Raw genomic sequence first — 17,518 nt, 5'->3', positions numbered from 1 at the left:
CAAAAATATAAACAAACAGTAAATAATGATGAAAACTAATAATAATAATAATAGTAATGAATATAAATAAGTATAACTAAGCACAAATGGTAATGGTAAACATAAAAATAGTAATACAGAAAGAAACACAAGTATCTGAAAAATGAAATAAACAGAATGAAAATAACAATAAATGAAAGAAAATAAAAAATAAAAAATATTAAATAAACAAAAAAACAACAAAAAAATAATATCAATAAAAAATAAAAAATAAATAAATAATAAATAATGATAAGTGAAAAATAAATGAAAAATAAATACAGTTTCCAATGGATATAGAAATAAAATCACCCGGGATATGCACGGGTACAAAGCCGCATGAGTAGTCTCATTGTTAGAGCATGTCCAAGTCAAAACGGTACTTCATGGCAGCCTCGAGGGTTGAAAAGATAAAGAAGCAACTCCAAACGTATTTAATACAGAGGAAGCCAAGAAGAAAGTCCAAAAGCTTCATATGAGATGTTCAAAGTTCAGGATCGTAGGCGTCATGGATATGAGGTAAGTCATTTACTAAAAGGATATTAGCCTAAGAAACCGGTATAAAGAAGCTCTTCATTTAAACCAAAAGGTGAAGTTGACCTAAGGCGAAAAATCCAACGGGCTTCATGTTGCAACAACCATTTATGCTGATTGCCACCTCTTTCGTTATAAAGAATCCTCTGTAGACCAAAAAACCGCGTGTTAGTAGACTTGCTTCCATGCACTCTAAGGTAGTGGGCCGCAATAGGAGTTAAAACCTTACCCTTCTTCAGATTAGATTGAGCCAGATGGATTGTTGATAGATGTTTTTGTGCACGTCTTCTCAATTCCTGCGAGGTCTGACCAATGTATACCTTGTGACATGGACAGATAATAGCATAGATAACAAAGCTTGTCTTGCAGTTAATATAGTGGTGAAGTCTATGGTCAGAGTTATCTGAGGGATTATGAAAGAGATCTCTTGTGGGCGGCATATACGGGCAGATAGTGCAGTCGCCGCAGGGAAAGGAGCCCTTGAGACGGATACCTCGGTTTATACTGGTGACCGGTCGTGTAAAATGACTTTTAGTGAGTATATCACGCAAATTGGGCGCTCTTTTTGCAGTCATCAGGGGTCTGGAGCTAACACAAGTAGAGGTTTGGGAATCTGAAGTCAGAATATCCCAATTTTTTGTAAGAATGTACCTCACCTGGTTCCAATTGGTGCTGTATTCCGTAATGAATCTGACTGCAGAGTCCTGTGCTCTAGGACATGACGTCAATAAGGATGCTTGGCTCGATATTTGGACTCGCTGAAAGGCTTTGGAGATCACTCTCCGAGGATATCTCCGTTGTTGGAACCTTGTCGTGAGGTCTCTGGATTGTTGCTTGAAGCTTTCATCAGTGGTGCAGTTACGGCGGACACGAAGAAACTGCCCTGTAGGAATTCCCATCCGAGTATGCTGAGGGTGGAAACTTTGAAATTGAAGCAAGCTGTTGGTTGCTGTGGGTTTGCGAAATAAATCCGTCACCAGCCTGTTTCCCTCCGTCAGGACACGAAGATCCAAGAACACTGCTGAATCCGGGGAACAAGAATGAGTTAGAAAAATATTTAATGGATTATCATTCAGCTCCCTAAGAAATTGTAAGCAGGCAGCTTCAGTACCGACCCATATAAAGAAGACATCGTCTATGAAATGATGCCAATGCTTGACATGGTCACGAAATCCCTGTGAACAATAGACAAAAGTTTCCTCCCACCATCCAAGAAAAATATTTGCGTAGGCCGGCGCACAACGTGCGCCCATGGCTACGCCAGATATTTGTTTGTAAAACGTCCTATCAAATAAAAAATAATTATGATGCAGGACGAAACTCAAAAGATCTAAAATAAAAGAATCATGGAGGCGGTTTGTCCCACCAAGACGATCAAGAAAAAAAGACAGTGCCTTGATGCCATGCACATGGCTTATATTGGAGTAAAGCGATTCAACATCGCATGTTATAAGTAACTCCTGACCTGTAAGAGTGATGTCACGACAGATACGGATGAAATCGGACGTATCCTTAATGAAGGATGGTAAGGATGATGCTATTGGCTGTATAAAGAAGTCAATATAGGTGCACACCCGTTCACAAATGCTGCCTATGCTAGACACAATAGGCCTGCCTGGTGGTTTGCAGGCGTTCTTGTGCACCTTTGGTAAAAGGTAAAAGGTAGGGATGACAGGCGTTTCTACCAACATGAATTTCTTTTCATTCGTAGAGATCGTACCCATAGCTGCAGCCTGATTGATTACCTTATGAAGTGTGAGAATACTTCTGTGGGATCAGAAGGTAATTTAACATAAAAATTGGAATTATTGAGTTGTCTGTTTGCCTCTTCAAGGTAAAGGTGGGTGGGCCAAAGCACCACATTCCCACCTTTATCCGCTTCCCTGATGATAAACAAGTTGTTATTTTTTAGAATACCTTGAATAACTGTTCACAATAACATTAATTTTGACCAGGGGTGTCCAAACATTTACATGCTACTGAATGTGTGAGAGAGGGATTTGGTTATATACTTTATGTGAGAGAGGAAGACCTAACTATATATGCTAATTGTGGGAGATGGGACCTGACTATATATGGTATATGTTGGGAAGTTAGACCTGGCTATATATGCTATATGTAAGGGAAAGGGAATGTGGAAATATACCGAATATACTCGAGTATAAGCCGACCCGAGTATAAGCCGACCCCCCTAATTTTGCCACAAAAAAACTGGGAAAACTTATTGACTCGAGTATAAGCCTAGGGTGGAAAATGCAGCAGGTACCGGTGAATTTCAAAATTAAAAATAGATGCTCCATACCGTTCATTATGGCCCCATAGATGCTCCACATAAAGCTGTGCCACATATAATGCTCTGCACCGTTCATTATGGCCCCATAGATGCTCCACATAAAGCTGTGCCATATATACAATGCTCTGCACCATTGCCCCATAGATACTCCACATAAAGCTGTGCCATATATACAATGCTCTGCACCGTTGCCCCATAGCTGTGCCATATATATAATGCTCTGCACCGTTGCCCCATAGCTGTGCCATATAGTGCTCTGCACCATTGCCCCATAGCTGTGCCATATAGTGCTCTGCACCGTTGCCCCATAGCTGTGCCATATAGTGCTCTGCACCGTTGCCCCATAGCTGTGCCATATAGTGCTCTGCACCATTGCCCCATAGCTGTGCCATACAGTGCTCTGCACCGTTGCCCCATAGCTGTGCCATACAGTGCTCTGCACCATTGCCCCATAGCTGTGCCATATAGTGCTCTGCACCGTTGCCCCATAGCTGTGCCATATAGTGCTCTGCACGGTCCATTATTGCCCCATAGCTGTTGCTGCTGCTGCAATAAAAAAAAAAAAAAAACACATACTCACCTGTCTTGCTTGCAGCTCCTCGGCGCCATCTTCCCGGCGTCTCTCCGCACTGACTGATCAGGCAGAGGGCGCCGCGCACACTATATGCGTCATCGCACCCTCTGCCTGAACAGTCAGAGCGGAGAGACGCCGGGAAGATGGCGCGGCGCCCGACGTGTGGAACGCGGCCAGGTGAATATTACATACTTACCTGCTCCCGGCGTCCCGCTCCTTCCCCGGACAGCTGGTCTTCGGTGCCGCAGCCTCTTTCTCTATCAGCGGTCACCGGCACCACTTCATTAGAGAAATGAATAGGCGGCTCCGCCCCTATGGGAGGTGGAGCCGCCTATTCATTTCTCTAATGAGCGGTCCCACGTGACCGCTGAACAGGGGAAGAGCTGAGGCACCCGGAGACCGTGGGACAGGCAGGGGGAGCGCCAGGAACGCCGGGACTAGGTGAGTATATGACAGTCCTCACCCGCCGACCCCACCACCGATCATGACTCGAGTATAAGCCGAGAGGGGCACTTTCAGCCCAAAAATTTGGGCTGAAATTCTCGGCTTATACTCGAGTATATACGGTATGCTATATGTGGGAAAGGGGGACTTTGCAATAAATTTTACAATGGAGAAAATAAGTATTTGATACACTGCCAATTTTGCAAGTTTTCCCACCTACAAAGAATGGAGAGATCTGTCATTTTTATTGTAGATACACTTCAATTGTGAGAGACAGAATCTTAGCAAAATCCAGAAAATCACATTGTATGATTTTTACATAATTAATTTTTATTTTATTGCATGAAATAAGTATATGATACAATAGATAAAAAAAAAACTTTATATTTGGTACAGAAACCTTTGTTTGCCATTACAGAGGTCAGAAATTTTCTGTAGTTCTTGACCAAGTTTGTACACACTGCAGCATGGATTTTGGCCCCCTCTTCCATACAGATCTTCTCCAGATGTTTCAAGAATTGCGGCTGACACTGGGCAACATTGACTTTCTTCTCCCTCCAAAGATTTTCTATTGGTTTTAGGAGGAAAGAAACTTCTGAGTATTAAGGCATTCACCAAATACTCAACACTATGGCGTAATCTAAATATGAAAGTTAAATGTTTTTTCTGATTGGGAGCAAAAAGGGATATGGTTGATAGAACAATTATTTGCAAACTCTGTCCTTAAATTTTTCAACAGTTCCATGAAGAATGTAGACAGAAAGGCCCTTTTTGGAATGAGGTCATCTCCTTGATAGAAAGCGTATATGGAATGAAATTGTTAACAGATCCCCGTATATTGGGATTATTTGAAATTGGACTTGCATCTATTCATTGGTATCGCTCACATCTTATTTTAAGAACGAAAACTATGAGAAAACTACAACTAAAGATAAATAATATAATCTGATTGGAAAGAGGAGTTTATGATAAATGTAATTCGATTCACATCTGGTTGGATACTCCAGGGCTGCCCACAAATCTTCTAATGAGAGATAGAATATTTACAATGTTAGCCCTTAATTGTTAGTCTTTTCTCATTCTTCTCTCTTCTAAGAATTTTATACGTCTCATTCTTCTCTCTTCTAAGAATTTTATACTCTGTTATTATAGAACTGCTCTGAAAATTAAAATGGTCCACTCTAGAATGTTGGGATTAGGGTTTAGGGTGGATTAGGGAATTGAAGTTGAGATACTTTGTTTATGTACTATGGAATTATTATGTCATTTATGTTACTTGGAAGATGGAGAATCTGTATTTGAAGTTTTTCAATAAAAATGATTTGATAAAAAAAACAAAACTGAAACAGTGCAAACAGCAGTTAACCATAACCGTAAATATGCAATAGAGTTCAGAATACAAACATCAATAAGGGATTATACTTGTGTCCTTCTTACAAGGGTGGTACACCCGCTCCTGAGGAGCTACTGCGTTAGCTCTTCCTGCAGCAATGGCCCTAGTGGGGGTCATCGTTTATTTCCGCTAGGCCGCAAGTCCTTTTTACAAAGCCTATCAAGGAACATTGAGCTTCCTATGTACCAACTGGCCCCCACCCCATAGGTTGTCCTAACCCAGACTGACCCCTGTATCATACATTATTGCAGGAAGTGATAGCCTTGCTCATTCCCGTCATCCTTCTGTAATCGGAGTCGTCCTCTTCCGTGCAGAGTCTCCTCGGGGTCTTTGGTGCTCGACTGACGACTTTTGTCTGCTGGACCTTGGGAAAAGAGTGCTGGTTTCTGTATCTTGACTGCTGTCATCAGGGTACGATATCTTAACTGGTACAGGTCTGGGATTCTGGCCTTGACCAGCGTAGTTTGGATCCTTGGGTCTTGAACGGCGTATTTGGGCTCCGCATCTGATTGTGTGACATCTGGATTCGATCCACAAATGGCCAGCACCCCATTGGTTACTGCTGCGGCCTGTCACTCTAAATGCAGCATCGTCTTCTGTGCACGTATGCAACTTACGCTTTCTTGGCACCAAAGCCCCCTATGGGTTAGCAAGCAAGATTTTTATATTCGGGAACTCCGATAACCAAGGTACCTGACCAGATCCAACAGCTGAAATTGTTCCCCTGCAATTCTTCTGGTTCTGATTGATTCCGCATGTTCCTGTCTAGCCAGTAGATAGCAGTCTTCCCGCACTAATGACACATTAAGCAGGGGCTCTTCAGAGGTACATCGTCACCATGGCCATCATGTCCCAACAAGGCAGCAACGTTAGCAAGGAGGTGGCGGAGTCATGCTTAGGACCGTAATTATGAAGAAAGAGCAAGTACGCCACTTGAAAGTGCGAAAATTACCTCAGTAAAGAATTTAGAGTTTCCTACGGACTTCTATGGTACAAAAAGAAGAAATATGCCATCCATTGCAAAATCATCTTCATGTATGACAAGTACACTCTCTCATGTTGCAAAGAAAACCTCTGTCATTGACTGCTATGAGCATAAAAGGAGAGAAACGCATGGTGAAGCCACCATCCTTCCCTGACCTCAACCCTATTGACAAACCTTTTGAAGTATCCTCAAGCAAAAGATCTATGAAGGTGGTAGGCAGCTCACATCGATACAGCAGCTCTGGGAGGCTATTCTGACATCCTGCAAAGAAATTCAAGCAGCAACTATACAAAAAAATGTGAAGGTGACATCAAAGACGGGCTCCTATGTTAACGTGAATCTTGTCCTGTAAAGATGTTTTTAATTGATAAAGCTTTTGATTTCAGTAAATTTGACCTCTAAATACTGCAAATTTGTTAGTTCTTTACAACCTATAAAATGTTTGGAAACTCTGTTGTACATAATAATTTGGAACATTGCATTTTGAGTTTTTTAGTTATAAAATGTGATTACTCCTCTAATGGGTGATGATTTGAACATTATACTGACTCAATTTAGGAAAATCAGAGAAAAATTGCATTTTGCTTAATAATTAGGAACGCAGTATATACTCACTTTCCCTGGTGCTTTGGGTCTCTGTAGCTCGGCCTGGCCTAGTGCAGTTCTCTGTACAACCTGGCCTCTGTGCTACACAGAGACCTGCATCAGTCTAGGTGAAATGTGCAAATAAATTGGACTGGAATTTAATTATACTCATATTTAACAAAAACCTGTATTTGCCAAAATGCTGACCTGAGCCTTCTCTATACACACACAATTTAACTATGATGTTCAGTTACATCATAATGAGTGGTTAAATGATGAAGATATGTCCTTTTGCCACAGCTGTATAATATTTTATCACTATCGGCAAATTTATTAAACTGTGTAAAAGAAAAAAATGGCTTTGTTGCCCAGAGCGACCAATCACAGCTCAGCTTTCATTTTAATAGGGCAGTTTAAAGGGAACCTGTCAGCAGGATTGTGCTCAGTAACCTACAGACAGTTTCAGGTCGGTGCCGTTATATTGATTACAATTAGTGATGAGCAAGTATACTCGTTGCTCGGGTTTTCCTGAGCACGCATGAATGGTCTCCGAGTATTTGTAACTGCTCGGAGATTTAGTTTTCGTTGCCTCAGTTGAATGATTTACAGCTGATAGCAGCTTGAATACATGTGGGGATTCCCTAGCAACCAGGCAACCCCCACATGCAGGGCCGGCTCCAGGTTTCTGAAGGCCCCGGGCGAAAGAGTCTCAGTGGGCCCTCCCCCTTTAACACATACGACGATTCATAATGCACAGATACAGGAGAGAAATATAGCACAGCCACGTAGCATATAACACAGCCCACGTAGTATATAGCACAGCCCACGTGGTATATAGCACAGCCACGTAGTGTATAATAGCCCACATAGTATATAGCACAGCCACGTAGTGTATAACAGCCCACATAGCATATAACACAACCCAAATAGTATATAGCACAGCCACGTAGTATATAGCACAGCCCACGCAGTGTATAACAGCCCACATAGCATATAACACAGCCCACATAGTGTATAGCACAGCCACATAGTGTATAGCACAGCCACATAGTATATAGCACAGCCACGTAGTATATAGCACAGCCCACGTAGTATATAGCACAGCCCACGTAGTGTATAACAGCCCACATAGCATATAACACAGCCCACGTAGTGTATAGCACAGCCACGTAGTGTATAGCACAGCCACGTAGTATATAGCACAGCCACGTAGTATATAGCACAGCCACATAGTGTATAGCATAGCCACGTAGTGTATAGCACAGCCACGTAGTATATAGCACAGCCCACGTAGTATATAGCACAGCCCACAGAGTATATATCACAGCCCACGGAGTATATAGCACAACCCACGTAGTGTATAGCACAGCCACGCAGTGTATAGCACAGCCCACATAGTATATAGCACAGCCCACGGAGTATATAGCACAGCCCACGGAGTTATAGCAAGCCCACGGAGTATATAGCACCGCCCACGTAGTATATAGCACAGCCCACATAGTATATAGCACAGCCCACGTAGTATATAGCACAGCCCATGCAGTATATAGCACAGCCCATGTAGTATATAGCACAGCCACGTAGTGTATAGCACAGCCACATAGTGTATAGCACAGCCACGTAGTGTATAGCACAGCCTACGTAGTATATAGCACAGCCCACGGAGTATATAGCACAGACACCCCACCGCTCACTGATCACTCCCTCAGATCGCAACCCCATGGCTCTTATAGCTATTATTATTATTATTATTATTTATTATTATAGCGCCATTTTTTCCATGGCGCTTTACATGTGAGGAGGGGTGTACATAATAAAAACAAGTACAATAATCTTGACAATACAAGTCACAACTGGAACAGGAGGAGAGAGAGCTATGTCACTTTATCCCACAGTGCCTGATTTGCGCACAGACTGTGATTACCACTACCAGATGTTCCGAGGGGTATGTTCATCTTGAGTCTTCTATCTCTATGATGCGTTACCACATGTTTTATAAATCTGAGACATTACATGCATGTTTACAGGACTGTTCTCCCCCCAAAAATCCGCTTACCAGACATTCTATCTGAGAGAGGGTAGGTCTTCCTTTTTCCTTCCCCACTTGAATGCAATAGGTATTATATTTTCACTCCAACGGTCACTATATAATAGCCTCCTTGGCACCACTAGTGCATGGTTATTAGCACGATTCTTCGAAACACTGCTTTTCACAAGAGACTGGTGTATTCAGTATGATACCATTTCCTAAGCAGTTATATCTCTTGTTACTTATATTAGACCATTAATTGTATTTACTGTATATACTTTATTTACTTTGTTATTATCTATTATTTTGTTTAGTACATTGAAGAAGGTCTATGACCGAAACGTCTGTATGTACTCTCTTTATTAAACCACATTAGCATCTGATCACGTGTGTGCCAAGTTACTTTACAATATGAACTCGTAATGACCTGGAGAATAATAATTGCAGCTTAGTTTTAGCATTTAGTGAACCTAGCAAAAAAGCCAAACAAAAAACAAGTGTGGGATTGCACTTTTTTTGCAATTTCACCGCACTTGGAATTTTTTTCCTGTTTTCTAGTACACAACATGCTAAAACCAATGATGTCGTTCAAAAGTACAACTCGTCTCGCAAAAAATAAGCCCTCACATGGCCAAATTGATGGAAAAATAAAAAAGTTATGGATCTGGGAAGGAGGGGAGTGAAAAACGAAAACGGAAAAAAGGAAAATCCCAAGGTCATGAAGGGGTTAAGCCATGCAGATGAATATGTAAACAGAGCATCACATGAAAAACCTCCACAGCCCCGCCCACTGCCCCGCCCAGGAGCACGAGAATCTCATTAACGCAAAACTGAAAATGAAGTTTACACAACAACCACAAAACAGATTTCATCAACCAAGGCTTCATTGTAATTAATACAACGGCGCCGACCTGACTGTGTGTAGGTTACTGTGCACAATTCTGCTGACAGGAGTCTAAAAAATGTATTTGATCAACCTTGGTCCTTGCACTGGCACAGTATTATTCAGTGATTTGTAATATACAAATATTTGCCATCTTGAGTCCAGAGCATTATAATTGAATAAAGTTCTGCATTATTTCTCAAAAAAGCCAAACAAATCATTTCAGTGCTATTCACTGTACCATATGGAACGTGCTAGCTGGCGTAAGCAATACATATTTCCCATATCATTTGGGAAATGCTAAGCCATGTGCCTACTTTATGCCACAAACGTAAAATATGTGTAAATGAAAAAGGCAATTTCTAAATATAAATACCGGATGAATGCTGAATAAATCTATCTGGGTATAGAGCAGACATACAGCGTGGTGGATCACCGGGGAGCTACGCTCACTTTGTAGATTTGTTAGTGGAGGTTTCTGGCCCCTTGGGTCTATTTTCCATAACTATTGTGAGGTGGTTTTCGATCACGGATGATTACGTTGTCTACATTCAGTGCCAGCAGTCCTACCATAGCTTTCCTGGCCGTCTCTTCTCTCACCCCCTTGTGATTTGAGTGCCAGAAAGCAGCAGGAGGCATGAATTACTTGAAATTTATTCACCTCATTTCACGCATTTTACAGAAAATCACGTGGAAGACAAATATAATTTAAAAAGCAGCAGCATGAGTGATCATCCTTCATTTAGCACGGCTTTCTCACATCATCTATTGTGGGAGACCTCCTTCCTATAAATGAGACCGCTCCCAGGTAAGCTTAAAGGGAACCTAACAGCATTAGCCATAGACAGCATGTATCAGACGTTGGCTGTATGATCTCAGCCAGTGATGAGAAAACCAGACTATAATGTCCTCTGGGGACTGGGCTGCACAGGATTCTAGTCCCCAGTAGCTTCTCCCCGCCCACTGCCTTGCATTGACAGGTGTCTCCCCGCGTGTAGATTTTAAGGTATGTTTTTCCTGATACAGCACAGCATGTCAGAGTCAAATATACCTGCCTGGGATCATACAGATAGTGCCTGATGCACGCCCGTGGATCGGGCTGCATATATTAGCCTTAAAGGAACCTCTCAGGAAATTCATGCTGCCAAAACTGTGCACATCAGGAATTGCAGCCTGGCTGCACAAGGAAATTAGTCCAGATCTCCCCCAGCCAGGTCTTCCCAACAGCAATGCAAGGGATTGACAGGTCTCTCTCTACGCTCCTTATCAGCACTGGGAAGAGACAACGCTAGTCTCATTTCTAGCTATGGCCTCCAGCTGGATCTTCAAAGTGTATTTTCTCTGAGTGTTTCAGAAAATAATATAACTGGTCGGCTAAGATAAGGTTCCCAAAAACCCCTGTGTGAATAAAGCAGTACTGAGCATGTGCGACCAGCCGACCACCAATTCTATAGACAATAAAGGGAGGAGTGGCCGCACATGATCATTACAGAGGACTTTGGAATTTAACTTTTTGTGATTGGTGAGAGTCATATATTTATCACCTATTCTTTGTGTGACGACTGATTGTTAGCATCCTCATTAATACAGTCATTTTGCTATATAATTTTAAGCAGTGCCACATCTGCTAGGGTTTTTGTATAGCCTAGCTCAATATCAGTCCAATAATTCCCTGTTTATTTGTCAGAACTGACCGTATATAAATTTAAATATTTTTATAGGATTTTCCAAAACATTACACAAAAAAGAAAAGATTGCCATGAAGCACAACTGATTTCTCCATGACAATTATTTACCATCTTCATGGTGCCATTATGATGGCGACAGTGATCTGACTGACAAACTGTTTTTGGAAGTCAGATTAAGATTAGATCTGATAGAGCATGTTATGTTATCTATTGATATCTCTCTTTATATGCATATATAGAAATATACATTGCTAATCAGGGCTGGTTTTAGGCAAAGTGGGGCCGTACGCAAAAGTTTAAAGTATAATACACTCCCTATAGTACTCCATATATTAAAATACACTCCTCAGTCTTCCTTATAGTATTATACACTTCCCATAGTCCTCCATATAGTGTAATACACTCCTCATAGTCCTCCATATATTAAAGGACACTCCTCAGTCCTCCATATTGTATAATACACACCTTCTAGTCCTCCATATATTAAAATGCACTGCTCAGTCCTCCATATAGTATAATACACTCCTCATAGTGCTCCATATAGCATTATACACTCCCCATAGTCCTCCATATAGTATAATACACTCCTCAGTCCTTCATATAGTATAGTACACTCCTCAGTCCTCCATATAGTATAATACATGCCTCACAGTCCTCCATATATTAAAATATACTGGTCAGTCCTCCATATAGTATAATACACACCTTATAGTCCTCCATATATTAAAATGCACTGCTCAGTCCTCCATATAGTATAATACACTCCTCATAGTGCTCCATATAGTATATTGCACCGCCATAGTCATCTATGTAGCACAATTCACTTCTCATAGTATAATGCACCCCATAGTTCTTCATATGGTATAATGTATTGTCCATAGTCCCCGATACAGTATAATGCAGCCACACAATAGAGCATAATGCAGCCACCCCACAGAGTATAATGCAGCCAGCCCACAGAGTATAATGCAGCCCCCTCAAGAGTATAATGCAGCCCCACCATACAATATAATGTAACCGCCCATAGAATATAATGGAGCCCCCCTCATAGAGTTTAATGCAGCCCCTCCATAGAATATATGGTAGCCCCATCAGAGTATAATGCAGCCCCCCATAGAATATAATGCAGCCCCTCCATAGAATATAATGCAGCCCCCTTATATAGTATAATGTTGCCCTCCATAGAATACAATGTAGCCCTCCTCATATAGTATAATTCAGCCCCCCATAGAATATAATGTAGCCCACTCATAGAGTATAATGAAGCCCCCCATACAATATAATCTAGTCCCCAATAGAATATAATGCAGCCCCCCATAGAATACAATGTAGCCCCCTCATATAGTATAATTTAGCCCCCTCATAGAGTATGATGCAATCCTCCCTCATAGAATATAATACAGCCCCCCATAGAATATAATGTAACCCCCATAGAATATAATTACAGCCCACCTCCCCATAAAATATAATGTAGCCCCATCAAAGAGTATGATGCAGTCCTCCCTCATAGAATGTAATACAGCCCCCCATAGAATATAATGCAGCCTCCCATAGAATACAGCCCCCAGAATGACCCCACAGTCCAGTACTCACTCACTGATATATTAAAAAAACACACACACAATCCTCACCTCTCCTCTTGCCCCGCACTGCTCCAGGCTCGGCTCCGGTCTCAGCGGCGGCACACAGTGGGTGTGCGATGAAGTGACGTCATCACGCACCTGCAGTGTCAGAGGCAGAGGAGAATGATGGGAGAGGGAGCGCCAGCTGACGCTCTCTCCTCCATCATTGTTTTGAACTGTCTGGGGTACCCTGGGGGAGCAGGGGCCCTAGGCAGCTGCCTGGTCTGGTTGTATGCATTGATTAAGATCTGACACGATCGAAACGCGTCGCATATTTCTTGTACCTAAGCATTCGCATGTATGCAAGGAGTTATGGAATTGAAGGAATTTTAAGGAACGAATAAAGAAACATTGTTTTATGGAGCCGGAACGCTTTTCTTTTGTTGCTGTATCTTCTCTCGTCATGGTCCTGGACGAAGTTCCGAGCACCTGCATCTGATCGGTGAGCTGGCTGAGGTTTATACAACCATAAACCTTTTTTTTTTTTCTGCTTAGCTGCCTGGTCTGCCTGCCGCTAACATCGGCTCTGTTGCTAATCAAAACCAGTTAGTGATACATATTTTTAGCCATTTTTAGCTACTGATTAAAGACTTGGTATCTATTTTGTGTATATGATTGCATTGACTGACATTTGGCCTTAGATGCTGCTAACAGGATTCACAGATATACTTCACAGCCTGAGATGATTGATTTTTACGCTCAAGTTTTGTGGGCATGCAATGTGATCTGTGCAGAGGTCACTGTCCAGGTTGAGAAATTAAGCTGTCCCCATTACCCATTGTAAATGGTGGATTCTGTGTTAGCGAAATACAGATAATGGCTTACTTTATAAGGGTAGGTGCACACAACCATTTTCTCTCCACCTGAGAAAAAAGGTCCAATTATGCTGATCAGACTCTGATCAGTGTTTGATCAGAGTGGCATCAGCTTTTCTCAGAGGTGGAGAAAAAAAAAATTTCTTCATCCTCTGCTTTCTGTCAGTCTATGAAAATCATGCCACACTCTGATGTCATCCGAGTGCAGTATGATGTTTTTCACGGACCCATAGACTTGCATTTCACATTTTGATTCAAGATTCGGCTCAAAATTGTAGATCTCTGAATTTTTCTTTCAACCACTCAGTCCGAGGAAAAAAATCGGACATGTGCACATGCCCATAGAATATCATAGCACTCATCCAATATAATCGATCGTGTGCATGAGCCCTCATTCTGATGATAATGAGATGAAAAGTGACCTCTATACAACTAAAAGTGTTAGCATACAATGAGGTCCAATAGTTATAGTGAAAACTGTAGGATTTCAGGATTTTCCCTGATATATAGTAATATAGAAAATTAAAAAAACAAAATCTTAAAAAAAAGGTTTAACCCCTTAATGTCCAATGACGGACATAGTCAGGGGTCGGCATGACAACCAGAGGTCTCCTGAAGACCTCTATGGTTGTCACTGCCGGATTGCTATGAGCGCCGCTATGAGCGCCGCTATGAGCGCCGCCTAGTGGTCGGTGCTCATAGTAAGTGTGTAATTCTACATACAGGTGATCTGATTATCGCCTGTATGTAGCAGAGCCGATCGAGTTATGGCAGCTTTTAGCCTCCCATGGAGGCTATTGAAACATACCAAAAGTATAAAAAAAATGTTTTTAAAAATATATAAAAAAAAATAAAACTTCAAATCACCCCCCTTTAGCCCCATTTAAAATAAAACAATTAAAAAAACCAAACATATTTGATATCGCCGCATTCAGAATAGCCCGATCTATCAATAAAAAAAAGTATTAACCTGATCGCTAAAGGGCTTAGCGAGAAAAAAAATAAAAATGCCAGAATTACGTTTTTTGATCACCGCGACATTGCATTAAAATGCAATAACGGGTGATCAAAACTTTGTATCTGCAGCCATATGGTATCATTAAAAACGTCAGCTCGGCACGCAAAAAATAAGCCCTCACCCAAGCCCTCACCCAGATCATGAAAAATGGAGGCGCTACGGGTTACAGAAAATGGGACATATTTTCTTTTTTTTAGCAAAGTTTGGAAGTTTTTTCACCACTTAGATAAAAAAGAACCTAGACATGTTTGGTGTCTATGAACTCCTAATGACCTGGAGAATCATAATGGCTGGTCCGTTTTAGCATTTAGTAAACCTAATAAAAAAGCCAAACAAAAAACAAGTGTTGGATTGCACTTTTTTTGCAATTACACCGCGCTTGGAAGTTTTTCCCATTTTTGAATACATGCCATGGTAAAAACAATGGTGTTGTTCAAAAGTTCAACTTGTCCTGCAAAATATAAGCTCTAACATGGCCGTTGTGACCAAAAAATAAAAAAGTGATGGCCATGGGAAGAAGGGGAGCAAAAACCGAAAACGCAAAAACGAAAATACCCCTGGTCCTTAAGGGGTTAAAGGGTTCTCTAGTCTTTTTGTAAACGTCTGCAGTTACTCTACGAGACTGCAGACTTCTCAATCTTCACATTGCACACACTGGCAGGATTCTCCAGTGCTGGTGGCGAGACTGTGCTGTCACATGACCGCATATCTGCAATTTGCGTACTTCCGACCACATTCCGACTAGAGTGCTTGGCATCGCTTAATTCACTTGTATTTGTCTAGGCCATATATGTCTAGTCAGTTTTAGGAATTATGGCTTTGTACTCCCACCTGTGAATGGATCGGATCCTGTGTTATGCTACTCCGGTTGCAAGCACTGCCATTGTACTCACGCTGGAGGTGGAGCTACCATGCGTGTAGGGAAAAAGTCCAAATCTTATGGAGTCTTGTGTTCTGGAGTAGTTGGATGTATGTGCAGCGCCCCAGGGTCCTGGCCATCGCAGTGGTATTGCTTTCCTCTCGGGGAGAGTGATGCTACGTTTGGAGGCAAAGAAGGATAACTGCATCCAGGTATCACAAACATGCAACATATTTCACACTCCAGGCCACCAGGGGGAGCTCCTGCTCCTATTTATTAGGTCACTCCCCATATATATATAACTGGTAGTCTGTAGGGAAAGTTAGAACGTTCCAGACCAAAGTCTGAGGAGGACAGAGGGTCCACGGAGCTGTGCATGCCCTCAGAGCTGCAGCTCCCAGAAAGAGACACTGAAAGGCAGAACTGTATTGCAGCGAGCGTGAAGGAAGTTGAAGCAAAAGAGAGGATACCAGAAGGGGACCAGCTCCACTCAAGCTGTCTCCTTCTGAGGCGCAACATCCCGGTAGCCGGAATACCGAGGGAGTAAGGACCTCTACACCTTATTTCAGAGACCGGCGGGACAGCTGATTGCAGGTTACCTGTCTGCACTTACACCCAGGAGGCACGGTGACACGTACAGAGCTGGGTTATCCAAGAGTCCCTATAAACAGGCTCAAGTCACCAGTCATACGGGTATTGTCCTATCCTATATGGGGGACAGAGAGAGCGAAACATCGCATCTGTGAGACCCTTATGTGAAGCCATAGGCAGTAAGGGACTACACCACCGCAGCGCAAAGGAAGGCTACTGATTTCCACCTGGACAAGGGGACTCTGGACTTGCCTCCAAACCGGCTGGACTCTGCCTGCCCTGTAATCTGATGCCCTGGACTGTGGATGCTGAAGTCTTCAGTAAAGGTAAAGAAACTGCAACCTTGTGTCCTCGTTCTTCACTGCGCCATTCATCATTCACCATCTATACATCGGGAAGCCCTGGGGATACACTTCACCTGTGGGAAGGTATACTGTTATGATCCTTAGTGGTTGAGGATCACAAATTACTCCAGCTAAGTAACAAACATAGGACAAGCTCTAGGGAGGTGGCAAACTGGACTGACCGCAAATCTGAACCTATCCAAACACACTAGAAGTAGCCGGTGAGCGTGCCTAAAAATCCTAGACGTCTCGAGCCAGCCTGAGGAACTAACTACCCCTAGAGAGAAAGAAAGACCTCTCTTGCCTCCAGAGAAATAATCCCCAAAGATATAGAAGCCCCCAACAAATAATAACGGTGAAGTAAGAGGAAGGCACATACACAGGGGTGAAAGCAGATTCAGCAAATGAGGCCCACTAATACTAGATAGCAGAAAATAGAAAAGGGAATCTATGCGGTCAGTAAAAAACCCTTACAAAATATCCACTCTGAGATTTCAAGAACCCCCACACCAACTAACGGTGTGGGGGGAGAAACTCAGTCTCCTAGAGCAACCAGCAAGCGAGGAAATCACATTTTAGCGAGCTGGACTAAAAACATAATGAATGCGGATAATCAAAAAATGATCAAACAAAAACTTAGCTTGTCTTGTAGAGACTGGGAGCAAGGTAGACACAAGGAATCTGAAGAGCACTGAATACATTGACAGCAGGCAAGGAACTGAGTATCCAGGTGAGCTAAATAGGAAACCAACCAAGGATAACGAACCAGCTGATGCTGCAACCTGCAAAAAGACAACACTACACAGTACCGCTTGTGACCACTAGAGGGAGCCCCAAAATAGA

The 17,518-nt window shown here is 42.3% G+C and overlaps 1 protein-coding gene and 1 long non-coding RNA gene across 4 annotated transcripts in view; one reads left to right on the top strand and one right to left on the bottom strand.

The window, feature by feature from the left end:
• Positions 1-4,912, top strand: part of LOC143808459 (uncharacterized) — a 34,672-nt gene extending 29,760 nt beyond the window's left edge. The window contains exon 3 of the long non-coding RNA XR_013221957.1: positions 4,603-4,912. This is a non-coding gene — a long non-coding RNA (uncharacterized LOC143808459). The remainder of the gene's footprint in view (positions 1-4,602) is intronic.
• Positions 1-17,518, bottom strand: part of SPHKAP (SPHK1 interactor, AKAP domain containing) — a 450,379-nt gene that overhangs the window by 406,937 nt on the left and 25,924 nt on the right. The window lies entirely within an intron of this gene.

Source organism: Ranitomeya variabilis, chromosome 2, assembly GCF_051348905.1.
Source record: "Ranitomeya variabilis isolate aRanVar5 chromosome 2, aRanVar5.hap1, whole genome shotgun sequence".
Classification (NCBI taxonomy): Eukaryota; Metazoa; Chordata; class Amphibia; order Anura; family Dendrobatidae; genus Ranitomeya; species Ranitomeya variabilis.
This window is presented reverse-complemented; position numbering and strand designations above follow the sequence as displayed.